The sequence below is a fragment of the Saccopteryx leptura genome, chromosome 1, assembly GCF_036850995.1.
Source record: "Saccopteryx leptura isolate mSacLep1 chromosome 1, mSacLep1_pri_phased_curated, whole genome shotgun sequence".
In the NCBI taxonomy this organism is placed as follows: domain Eukaryota; kingdom Metazoa; phylum Chordata; class Mammalia; order Chiroptera; family Emballonuridae; genus Saccopteryx; species Saccopteryx leptura.
This window is the reverse complement of record NC_089503.1, coordinates 183,448,772-183,461,477: the sequence shown is the minus strand read 5'-3', so window position 1 is coordinate 183,461,477 and position 12,706 is coordinate 183,448,772. Positions and strand designations below refer to the sequence as shown.

At 46.7% G+C, this 12,706-nt stretch overlaps 1 long non-coding RNA gene across 1 annotated transcript; it reads left to right on the top strand.

Moving 5' to 3' along the window:
* Positions 1-809: 809 nt before the first annotated feature.
* Positions 810-10,164, top strand: LOC136403550 (uncharacterized). The gene is made up of 4 exons (XR_010751151.1): positions 810-998; positions 1,207-1,285; positions 8,907-9,038; positions 9,621-10,164. It is a non-coding gene; the product is annotated as an uncharacterized lncRNA (long non-coding RNA).
* The last annotated feature ends 2,542 nt before the right edge of the window (positions 10,165-12,706 follow it).

The following is a 12,706-nucleotide window of genomic DNA, read 5'->3' as shown; positions in this document are numbered from 1 at the left end:
CCTTGTAGAGCTAGTGCAAGTCGAGATAATGCATTTAACACACACAGATCATAGAAACCACTCAGCCAGTTGTAGCTAGTATTGTCTTCAGTAACAAGTCACTGCGAAAATTGTTGCTGTTACCAAATTCGGTTGACATGGATTCAAGTTATGAAGGATCTATGGTATGTCTGAGGCTTTATATGCATCAGCCCCTCAAGTAGTTATCTTCATTTTGCAGAGGACAAGCTCAAGGCACAGAAGTCCAGACAGCCAGGTTTCGAACTGAGTGTCTGGCTGTGAAGAGCATGTGCTGGCCATTACCTGTCCCTCCTTCCAGGGACGTGCTAGCAGAGGCTAACAACTTGCTGTGTCAGGAGGACATTGGGGCATTGGCTTTATCTCTGAAACCATCACATGGGCACAGACTGGTCTGTATGCTATGAGCCAAACAGCGCACAAAGCCTTTGCCCAACCACCTGGCAGAGGCTGAGTGTTCTGTCCTTTTGTTCAGGTAGATTACACTCCTGCTAAGTTACAGGGCAGTGTCACAGAACTTGTCAATAGTCCATATTTTTAATGGAATGTCAGTGGGTGGGTGACGGGAATCCATCGTTGGGATGTGTGAGGTGGGTGAGGGTGGGGTCCAGGCTGCTTGAGTAGGAAGGAAGCTCAGGTTGACAGTCACTCTGCTATGTCCTGGTGCCCAGCAGCAAACAAACTGTGTTCAAGCAGGGCTCCTTCCCCAGGTGCCTTATCAGTAGAGCCCACCCACCTCTCAGGTGAGCCTTTCACATGAGATGACGAGAATTACAGGTATGCCCACATGGGACATATTACTAAATGCACATCTGCAGTGTCAGGGCTGTGTGGATTGTTGAAATAAAGAAGATGCTTTCAGCACAGTGACATGCAGACCATGATGAAGGAAAGCTCTTTGAGAACAAAAAGAGTAAGATGTGTGGAGGACAGGATCCCCATCCTGCAGGGGGTCCTGGCTGCATCAACACTTCAATCAGGTGAAACCTTTGTACCTTGTTCTGCTCTCAAAGGTGAGAGAGGCCTGGAGGCCCACTGAGGACAGGCCCCATGGTGTCATTTCTGCTAACCTGAGTCCCTTAATGTCCCAGAAGGTTGGACTGGGCTCCCTGACAGCCCCAAGATGGTCTAGCAAGGAGCAAATGCAAGGCTCATGGGGCTTTCTCAGAAGGTCTGGTGTTTTTGTAGGAGCAGCAGAGCAGAGGGAGGTGACCAGTCACTGCTGCCTGGACATCAGAGCTCCATCCTGCCTTAAGGGTCTCCACAGGTAAGTCAACAAGATAGCAAGGGTCCCTTCTCAGCAGGAACCACAGTGGAGGCAAGATCAAGTAGGCAGAGCTATAACAAGGCCCAATGAGACCAACTTTGGAGATTTGCCTGCGTTGTTCTTATTGGAAAATGGCTTCAAGTCCTCCTAAATCCTTGGGGTCCAGGGTTTGCTTTTTTGCTGCCCCAAAGAGCCAACATGCCCTCACACTGGTTCCTGCCCCCTGAGGGTGCCATAAGAACTAAACAAAATGATGTGTGAAGGCACTCTCAATGTCTGGCACATGGGACACGTTTAGTACATACAAGCTAATGTTATTGTCACTTATTCTGACGTAGACTCCTGCTTTATGTTTACACTTTAGAAGTCTGTTCTCTTTCAAAACAAATGGTTTTTACCCCCAGACATGCTCCCACCCCATCTTCCTCAACCTCTGGAAAGTTTGGGCTCCTTTTGCTTTCTTTGTGTTTAAATTCATTCCTTTTATTCATTCACTTGCTCTTTCAGCTGTCTCCCAACATTTCTGCTAAAGAGCTGCTTGGTGTGCTCAGCCTGTGCTTGGCTGAAGCGCTGTAACACACTTACGACATTCCATGCAGAGCCCCCTCCTCTGCCCCCCTACACGGGGTTCTCAGGTTTCAGGTCACATTGCTGAATACATTTGTGTGACCTCACTCATTGTGTGTGTGTGCGCACGTGTATTTTTTTCACTGCAACATGCATTTCACTCATGCTGCAGAGTGTTTGGGGGCTCCCATTTACAAAGTGCTCCCTTTTCCAAGGCCCTCTGAGTCTGCTGTCCAGAGCAGAAAAGGGCTGAGGGAGGAGCCACCACCTGCCCCTGGCCTGCTCCCTCCCCTCCTCTGCCTGGAAGCCTGCTTCCCGGCCTGCTTTTAAAGAGCTGCCTGGACAAAGCATGACAGAGTCAGGTTACTCTCAACACCCAGGGTCTTGCTGAGGCTGCGTGGCACTAAGAGCCACGGAGGCAGTTGCCCTTTCCCCCAGCACCCACTATGTGACTGACTGCCAGTTACCCCTGCCATGGAGTGTTTACCCTGTGCCTGCTGAAACACCTGGCTGGAAGGAAAAAAGTTAGAGGGAAAACAAAAATATTTCAGGCTCAGGCCCCAAATGCTGACCCAGTCTAGGAACTGTTGTCCTAGATCTGTGATTTTCAACCTTTTCCATCTCATGGCACACCAAAAAATATAGAATTTTTTTGTTGATCTGACAAAAATAACTAGGTATTTTGATTCATTCACACTGCATGGCTATTGCTGTGTTGGCTGTTTTCATTTTTAATTTGACAATTAAGGGAAAAGAGGTCAGTGCCCCTGACTAAAATAGTCAGGTACTGCATGTTTTCAAAAATTCTTGCAGCACACGGGTTGAAAATCGCTGGTTCATTCTGCATTAACATGGGGGCAGCTGTTGCTGTCTCTGATGAGTGGAGATGGAAGAGGTGTGGGGATGAGGGGAGTCATGGGCCGGGAGGCAGTGACTCAGGCAGTGGGGCAGGGCCTGCCCTCCAGGACTCTGTCTCAGGCTCACAGGAGACAGTGTGATCTGTGTCGGGCCAGATGGAGGAGGAATACACCCAGTGGTGGCTCCTGTTAGCTTTCCAGTGACCTCTCCTCTCCACTAGAGTCACAAGTTTTGGCTTGCCAGTTTAGATGGTGGTTGAGTGTCCCCCAGAACCCTCACCCCTCATTTTTGAAAATGTGGGAATTTTGGGAGCCTGTAAGCTATGTTGAGAGACTATGAGCCATTTTCCAGAGCTACTCTGTGCCATCTGTCTGCTTCCTATGAGCAGAGGGGAGGGGGAAAAGGAAAGGGGCAGGTATGTGGGGGTGGGGAATCAGGTGACAGCTTGCTGACATCAAGGAAGGCCCTGTCAGAGTAGCAGAATGGTTCCTCCGCCACCCACTCCCTCTAATTTACTAGAAACTGAGCAGCCTGTTTTGAAACCTGTAGCCTGCAGTCCATTTTGTTTGGTGCTGTTCTCCCTGGACTAAAGGGCCATTAATCGTGGGGAGTTTGAAAACTACCTAATTCCCTGAAACAGAGGGGATTTCCACAAGAACAACTCAGCCCGCAGGGTGGGGCGGCCTACAGAACCTCCCCGCGGTGGGCACCCCGGCCAGGCTGCCACGTGGCCAGGGCGCCCCAGCTGGCAGGGCCCGGCACCACCCTGTGGGTGCTCTCTGCGTCCTCCCAGACTCTGCCCAGCTGTGCTCTCATCCCTGAGCCCCATCCCGCAATCGCCCCTGCTCTGCCCAGAAGCTGCTTCCTAGCAGCCCCACTGACTTTGCGGGGTAGGAGCAATTCTCTGGCCCATGTGGCAATCTCTTTCGTGGAAATGCGTGACCCCCAGGTTGGGGGTGCGGCCCTATCTCCTGAGCTCCCGCAAGCGAGTCATGCTTTTGGTGTGTTGGTCACCTGAACCTGTCCTCACTGAAGCCCTGACATTGCTTCCCAGAAGCGCCCCCAGCTGTGCAGTCTGGACCCCAGGGCCTGTTTACAAGTAACAATGGGGCTGGCGTGTGTAACCCGAGGCTAAAGAAATACTGATGCCACCACCCACATGGAGTAGAGTCCAATCTGCTTTCTGGGCAAGGCGATATGAGTTGTTATCCTAGTAAAAAATAATAAACACGGCCTTAGCAACTAAATGTTTATCAATTTTCAGTTCATTTGCAGCCAGATCAGTTTCCTCCTGCATGTTTTTACTGTTAGCTGATGCACTGGGGTGCTTTTCCTAAAACCATATGTGACTCTTGTAAGTCCAGCCTCAGTAGCGTTTATATGGCGTTTTTCACCTTAAGTGGATAATATTGTTTGGCTGTTTCAGCTGTGGTCCCCCAGCATGGCATTTAAACAATAAAGACGCTGCAGTGAAGAAAGGTTAGTGCTCTTGTTGGGGATTCCTCCACCCCCAGGCAGAGATGGTGGTAAACAGCGTCCCTGAGTTTTTGTTTTCCTGTTCAGCACTGACCTGTGTGTGCGGCCCCATAGCACAGTGGCCTTTGGGTGTCTCTTTTCTTCCTCTTATGGTGAGTTAAGACCAGAGGAGGTGGCGAGGAAGAGCTATCAAATTGAGAGGGAACGCTGAATAGGCAGCTGTCCCATCAGACATGAGCAAGGGAAACACAACCTGGTGGAAGCTCCAGTCCATCCAGCTGTCGGTACCACTGAGCCTTTCTGCAGATGCTTTGACTAATTTTGCTGTCTTAGCAGAATTTGAGAGACTATTTGGTGGTGTCATCATTGTTTATCACCAGACTATTATAGCCAGAGATAATGGCTATATGGTGAATTGGGCAGGCCCAGACCTCTCAGCCACCCAGTTCTCCTTAATTTAAGGCTGTAATGGAAACCTCAATATTGCCCCATGACTCAGGGTGGACCTAACTGGCTACTTGGGGAGGAAGGGAGAAAGCACCGTAGAGCAAAATAAGACAGACTCCAATTCTACTTCCATCTCCTCCTTAGAATAACTCACTTGCTTGAAGCCTTACTTTTCTCCCTGTAGAAATAAGGGGATAGTAGGCCATCCCGCAGAAGGCTGGCACGCACATGTGTGCTCAGGGCTTGGCGCGGTACTTGGTACCTAGGAGACACTCAAGAAATGCTCTCATTAAGACATTGTTTACTGAGCAGGCTTGGCAGAGGCTGGTAGGCAATGGGTTGAAGATACCACAATGTGACTCCAAATCTGAAGCAACACCCCATTTCCCAATGAGCAGGTTACAAAAGTCTTGTGTGTTTTTTTCCTTGGCCAGCTTGAATGTGTACACTTTTAATGATGCAAGTAAAATAGTCAAATTTCTGGTTATAAGATTTAATTTACTGATTTAATTACATGCATATTTAAAATTGCATGTGTAAATACCCTTATTTAGAAAGGCTGCCTTTTTTCACTTATTCAAACGCCTTGTCATCATCACCCCTTGTTGAGTGATCTCACTCAGTCTTCTAGAACACACCATCAAAACTGCCCAAGTGGCTTTGAGACTTAGTCCTTTTTGAGTCTCTCTGTTGTGGTCACTGGAAATGCTATTGTAAGAGCAATGTCCCTGTACCATTTGTGATCTCCATAAATTAAACTTCTTGTGCTGCTTTGAAAAGAGACCCTAATGGAGTTGTGGCTACATAAGGAAATGTTCATGCATGCCAACGGTGCGTACTACAGTAAAGAGGGGTGAATGACATGCAGGTTGGGATTTTCTTTAAGACAGTCCAGCAAGGAGAAAAAAAAGAAAAGACCCCAAAAATGACAAGTGAAGAAAATGTGGAAAAATCTGGATAATTACTGATGTGGGTGATGGGTATAAGGAGCTTCATCTTACAATCTGCTTTTCCTTTGAATGATTTGAAAATTTTCACAATAGAAATGAAAAGAGAAAAAAGAAGCTTGAGAAGACTCGCTTACAAGTATTTAATACTTGCAGTTGGAGGTCATACTTTCAAGGATAGCTACAAATTTTAAAAAATTACTTTGATTAAAAAAAAATACTATTCTTCCAGGCAAACTCTATAAACATCCCCAGAATAGCATTACTACCTTTCAGGGTATTTGTTATTCAAAATAAAGAAGTTGAGTGAACATTCAACACTATGAGGAACTTTTAGCAGACATATTTGGCCATACATATTATTTTTCTCTGTGCTTTGTTGGTCTGAAGGGACAGGGCTGGCCCCTCATGGAGAACTTTTGCAAGCGACGGGAAGCCCTACTGCAGGGTCTTTTGTCAGAAGTACCCATTACCTAGTGCCCTTATTGGCATCTGAGCTTCCAGGCCCAGGATAGCAGGGAACATGCAGTCCTGGAAGCAGGTCTGGTGGCAAGGCCTAGTGACGGGTGTCATGGTGGTGTACAACCAGAGAGGCAACATTTCTTAATTGGGCAATGTTTCTGCCCTGGAGAGAGAGCACAGGGTGGTGCTGTGCAGCCAAAGTGAGGATGTTGGGCAATTGTCCTGCAAGCTCCGTCTAAGCCAGGCTAAAGTGTTTAGGCCTGAGTCCTAAATCGCCACAGTCTGCAGGAATCAGAAACCTGTTCACATACTGTTAGTTTTGTAGCAATGGCTTTTCCAAAGGCGGAATGGAAAGGATATGGTTTTTAAAACATTTTTGAAGAATGGGACGCTTTTCCATACAAAATGACTATTTACCAAGTATTACAATGAAATATATCTGCTTGGCCTATGTGGGAAGTCTGGAATTCTCTGGAATTTTTTTATTTTATTATGCTTTCCCCCAAAGATTCATTGTGCTTTGCCACAGTGGGTTAGTCATAATCTTTGAGAGATTTACTTCTGACACGTCTTAGTATTGTCTGTTTTACACTCAACATTTCATTCGAAAGAGAATTTTTAATATGTTGAAGGAACCCTCCCACAAACATAAAAATCACAATATAGTAGCTTTATAGGGTCTGTCTCAACATGTCAGTGCTAACAGATTTATTGGAATGCAGAAGAATAAAATAAGATAAACAAAATACCAGCATGCTCAAACTGAGAGAAGGCTGTTTTTGGAAGATGTGTGTTTTCTGGATAAGCTAAGTGTTGATTTTAACCCCAAAAGACCAAAAAGTGTAAGGTTAGATAAGTGTGTGCTAGATTTATTTTTGCCATGTGGATTCTATGAAGTCAGTGTAGAGGTCACTGATCTTAGCTGCAGAATCAAGTTTACTGATGTTCATCCTTGCTCTGATTGGGCAGTTCCTGAAAACAGAAGCTGCACCACTTTCTGGAAATCCCTGTGTTAATTTCAGGTCTGCACTGTGAGGGCCCATGCTTCTAGCACTGGAGCTCAGTATGAATTCTGTAGGTATTGCTTGAATAATGCCAAGTTGCCCCCAGCCAAGGAAGAAGCAGAACCAAGAGATGGCTATCAAATGGGGTTGTTAGGTTTGTCCCATCTCTTGAGCTTCTGTGTTGGGCAGGAAAGAGAGGAGTTTGTGGATTTACCTCATCAGTTCTGTAGTGCCCTCTGTAATTGGAATCTTTTCATTTGCTCAAGAGAAAAACAAGTCTGTCTTACATACTGTGGAGGGTTTGGATCAGATGGTTTATGTCTTTCATCCATGTCCCCATGCTTTTCTCCATTTATTTTTCCAGGAGCCTCATTAGTGGTTTGGGATGCCTTTTGGCTGTATTTTAAAATTTCCAATAGATTTGCTGTACATCCTATGACAAATGTAACAGTTTCCTATGAATTGTGGTGATTTTGTACACTGTATGGACATGAGCATGTGTGTGTTAGCATGAAAAGATATTCTGCTGCTTCATACAGCACTGATCTGACTGCAAAATGGTTTCTGCTGTGTTTTTTTCTGTGTGGTTATCTGAATCAGTGTCGTTTGGACAGGGTCTAGCTTAGATATTCTAACTGTAAAGCTTAATGTATAACCAGTATGTTTTTCTTCTGTATCAGCAGTTGGCAACATGATTCTGGTGAGTAGATGGATGTCTGCAGCGAGGGAGGGCAAGGCTGGAGTAAGCAGTTTTGAAATTCACGCCCGTGGTTGATAAGTTAATTTGAGTAACCCATAAGACCTGTGGATTTGCAGGTTTCAAAAACAGGAAAGTTTCTTGTTTAAAAACTCTCTAGAGCAACATGTGGGCTTAGAAAAGGGCTGGCTGTGGTTTCGTGATTGTACTTCCTTATTGATCTAATGGTTGGTGATGCAAGGCCTCCTGGGATTGCTGTGCGGTGACCACAGGCCCGACAGTTACCCCAACAGTCTGAAACCAGCCCGGGGCTTTCTGGACGGATGAGAAGTCTAAAAATTTCCCTTTTCATTTCCTCTCTGTGTGACTTTGTCATTTTAAAAAAAACAAAACAAAAAAAGAAACCTCGTAATCAAAAAGGGAAATTTGCCCATGCTCTTAAGGGGTTTATCTTGAGAGGGCAGCTTCCCTCCCACTCCCACAAAATCCTGCCCTGAAAACCCCAAGCTAAAAACAAAATCATCTGTTTTTGCAGATATTTCAGTGGGTCTATATTTGATTAATCTACCTTGAGGCCAGATTTATAACAAGCAGATCTTTAAAAATTGTATCACGTTTGAAAAACACTCTCTGTATCCTTTGCCTTCTGGGAGTTTAAAGCCCAGGTAAATGCAAGGTCCTTCTGGAAACCTAACCCTGTTGACCAAATGTTCTTAGTAACCATGTTTGTGCTGAGATAAACAAGACAGATGCCATTCCTGTGTGACAGGGTGGACTGACCAGAGGACAGAAAATGCTGTTGGCCACATGTGTGCAGCTGTCCTAGGCCTTGGCAACATTCTGCCTTGGCACTGCACTTCAGAAGGGGCCCTGCTCTCCTGGCTGACCTGGAAGTTCCGGTGAGACAACTGGAAGTAGGCTGACACTTCTCACACTCCTCCTCAGGAGAGAGAGGGCACACAGGAACCCTCTCCACACCCAGATTTCTCCCAGAACCCAGCTGTGCTTACTGTCACACGTGTTAAGTATGTGTGTGGATGCATACATGTGCATGTATACATGCATATCTGTTTGTCATCTATGCTATTTTGCCCAGTTGGAGAACTTCTTTGATTTTTCAATGAATTCTAAGAAAATAACATTGTAAGAAATGTATATTTTAGTGCTCCAGCAAATTACCAGTCAGATATGCCGATTCTCACCAAACAAGCCCACCTTGCTGATTCCTGTTGTGGCTCTGATGTCAGCCTGGGATAACTGCGCATTAGACTTCATTGCTCTCCTCTCTTTTCTTGGTAAGACCAAAAATCTGCCCCAATCACATCACTGAGACCACAGGGAAATGAAATCCTGCCAAGTGTGGGAGCTTATAAAGCACTGCAAGATCTTAAGGTTACAGTGAAAGCAGCAGCCGCTTTCTGGGTTATGTGTGTCTATTGTGTGTGCATGAGTTCTGGGTGTGTGCATGTGTCATATGTGTGTGCATGGGTACTGTGTGTACATGGCTACTGTGTGCATGTACATGGGGTTGTGTATGGGGTTTCTATTGGGTATGTGCTGTGTTTCTTCATAGGAACTGTGTGTGTGCATGAGCAGCATGTATGTATTGTATGTGTGTGTGCTGTTTGTGCATGGGAACTGTGTATACACATGAGTACCATGTATATGTACTGTCTGAGTGTTGTGTGTGCTGTGTTATATATGAGCACTGGACATGTGTGTGATTGTATTGTGGTCAGGCAGGTCAGCCACTTTAGTAGTGAGAGCGTTCTTCCTGGTTGGCAGAAACCCTTAATTGAGGAAAAGTGTATATTGCATTGTCCTCGCTGCCTGTCTCTCGTGTGGGTTCTTTTTAGGTTTCTCTTCTTTCTCTTCAGCCTCAGGGAAAAGGAGAGTGTTTGGACTTGAGAAGATAAACCAAGGATTCAACATCGCACTGTTCTCTGTGAGTGTGTGTCCTGTGTATTCAAAAGACCCAGAGGAAAAGAAGAGAAGGGAAAACAGGGAGTCAGATCAGAAAGCTAGTATGGATTTGTACTTATAAAATAAACTATCCCTCTACCCAGGACTCTGCCCAAATTTCCTGTCTCTAACCCTGGTGTCAGTGTTGACCCACTTTTGGCTATTTTTATTTGTTTCCTTGAAAATGCTCACTGTGTGATTAGAGCTGACTCTTGTCAACTTATTTTTATCCTCCCTGCCATTGGAGTCCAAAGGTGCAGCCCTGCCCACCTCAGTCTCCATAATCATGGAATTCAGAGCCCCAAAACAGCAAAGAGGGTATTATTGGTGATGTGACAAGTAAGTGACCCCCTTTCTTGAAAAGAGAGCTGCAGGCCAAGCAGCTACCCCCTGTACCTGCGTCACCCTCTGTCTGATGCTCCTTTCTGAAGCTTGCAGGTGCACTGGGGACGGCACTCCCACCTCCAGCGCTCCTGGGGGGCACCTGGGGGCACTGAATGTGCAGTCACTTATCTCAGATATGACCTGAGTCAACAGTGGAACCAGGAAGTGGAATCAGGGTCCAGCATCGTATGAAAAGTGGGTGTATTTACTGTTCTCTTAGAGCAAAGTTTGATTTACTCTTTAATAAGTTACCACTAAGAATATAGTTCTGGAGAAATTTGACTTGGCACCCAAGCCTAAGTCACGTATTGATAACGTAGGCAAGGTAACAGGGAGTCTCTTGTGTTTATCCAGCTTTATCATTAACTCCAAGTTTGGAAACATACTTGCTTTTAGAAGTGTCAGTTTCTAGGTTTTTAAGAAGGCGGTAATTCTTCATGGATGAAAAATTGTGACATCCTTAGCTGAAAGGCATTATAATGGGGTAGCCACCATGCTGTTGAAACTCTCGAGGGGCTGTGACCAAATCAAGAGTGACCTTGGCCTCCGACAGAGTTAGGTATTGGCTCTAACACTGTGCCACTTAGGGAATCCCTCACTTCTTCTGCCTCAATTTCCTCAACTGTAAAATGGGGACAAGAAGTATCTCCCTCTGAAGGTTTTGACAAGATTTGTGAAGGAGGACGGGAGAGTGGAACATAGGATACACAGTAACAAGCTGTTAGGATTATGTATTCCTTAAGTCATTTTTATTTTAGTTTATTGTGTGGAAGAAAACTTCTGTTTTCTCTTTCCAGAAGTGTCTGCAGGAAGTCACCTGTACAAGGTAGAAGACGTGAGTCCATCCTCTGTGCTTTCCCCCCTTGTTGCTGCATGGTGGAGGGGGCTGCCCTCCAGGGATAAGAGCAGAAGGGTGTTCTTGCCTTACTGCTGACCCAGTCATGGGTCCTGGGAGTAGGGGGTGAAGGTTTCCTCCTCTTTATGCTGACAGAACTTCCTCATTAAATGCAGCCATCTGCAAAAAAAGAAAAAAAGAAGCACAAGAAGAAAAAGGAGACCCCAAGGACTTCTCCTATGTCCATGGGGACCTCCAGGGAGGGTAATTTCTTTGTTTGTCTGATGGGCTCAAGACAACTTCTAGGGAACGGAGCACCCTCTGACGTGGTCTGACAGGCTCCCAACTGCTCCCACAGAGGAGGCATGAGCAAAGGTGCACATCGCCTTTTGTGATGAGAGGGGTTTCTCCTGGAGGTCAGGATGTGGGGTGCGGGTGCCTCGGTGTGGCCACGAGGGGTGCGTGGTCTCTAGAGAGCTTACTGCTTTACAGTTGCCATGCCAGTCATTCTGAACAGTACCAGTGAGAAAACAGCCCTCCTGTCGGCTGGCGCTCTTGCTTCCTCTTGTTGGTCACTGGGGAACGGGGTAGAAATGTCATAGTGTGACTACCCCTGAAGTCACAAGAACCCAAGGCATTTTCCTCCCAAAGAAGCCAGAGGAGCTGTGTGCTTAGGCATCCTGGGAGGTCAAAAGAGTTGACGAGAGAGAGGGAGCGAGATGAATGTTAGCCTGGTGATGTACTCAGCTGGCTCTCCTCTCCCTAGTTCAGGAGGTGGGCCTGGGAGTGGGGCCATGATGGGCTGGGCTGGGGGTCTTTTAGTGGAAATAGCTCAAGCCTCTACTTACCAAAAGGTGGTTTCATTTAACCATTACAACTGCCTGGTGAAGTGCACAGGATTATGCCCATTTAACAGGTGAGAAAACTGAGGCTTAGAAAGGAGCAGGCACCTCCCTACTTGGGAAGTGATGGGTCTACCACCCCTAATGGCCGCCCTGCTCTCAGGCTGAAGAGGCCCCCAAGAGGGGATAATTTATTTTCATTTTAGGAGGAATGAATGGAGGTCCCCGTAAGCTATGTAGGCTACTTATCATGATTCAGCCCAACCTAAAAGCATAATCTTTGAGTCCTCAAAGGGGCAGTGCCAGGCAAACAAGTCCCAGGAGCAGGGTTGGCTTTAGAGGGGCTGGTTTTCCACGTTGGTAAGACTCTCACAGCAGCAGGACTAACTCCAGAGGCTGCTTGTTCTTTCCTGGGTTCCTGGCACCCTCGCGCAGAGGCAATCTTGTGGGGGACCCACTAGCCCAGGCCTTCTGGTTGTAAGGGAACTGCTCATTTTCCCTACCTGCTTCTCATGCAGAGACAGAGCCTCGGGAAATGGGGGAGATGCCTTCAATGGAGCCCATCTGATGGAGGTGATGGAATCTGGGGTGATGAAGACACTTTTGTCTGGCTCATCTAGGCCCATGACAGCCTGTGTAGCCAAAGAGCCACCCTACCCCCAGGACCCTGAGCTGTGGGCCAACCTGAGGGCAGGCTTTACTCAGGGCTCAGGGCCATGCCCAAGGGGAGGGAGACAGGAACCAGAGAGAGAGTGGTCTGCCCTGAGCCCTGCCACATTCAGAGTTTGAACTCAAAATTTGAGAGAGTGGGAAGACCCGCTTGTCCGGGTTATTTATGTATCCCCACCCCTGCCTTTGTTCCAGGAGCTGTGCACTTGAAAGGCCAGTGGGCAGGGCAGGAGTGCCAGTCAGTGCTTCACACAGGAAATTGGAAATTGGA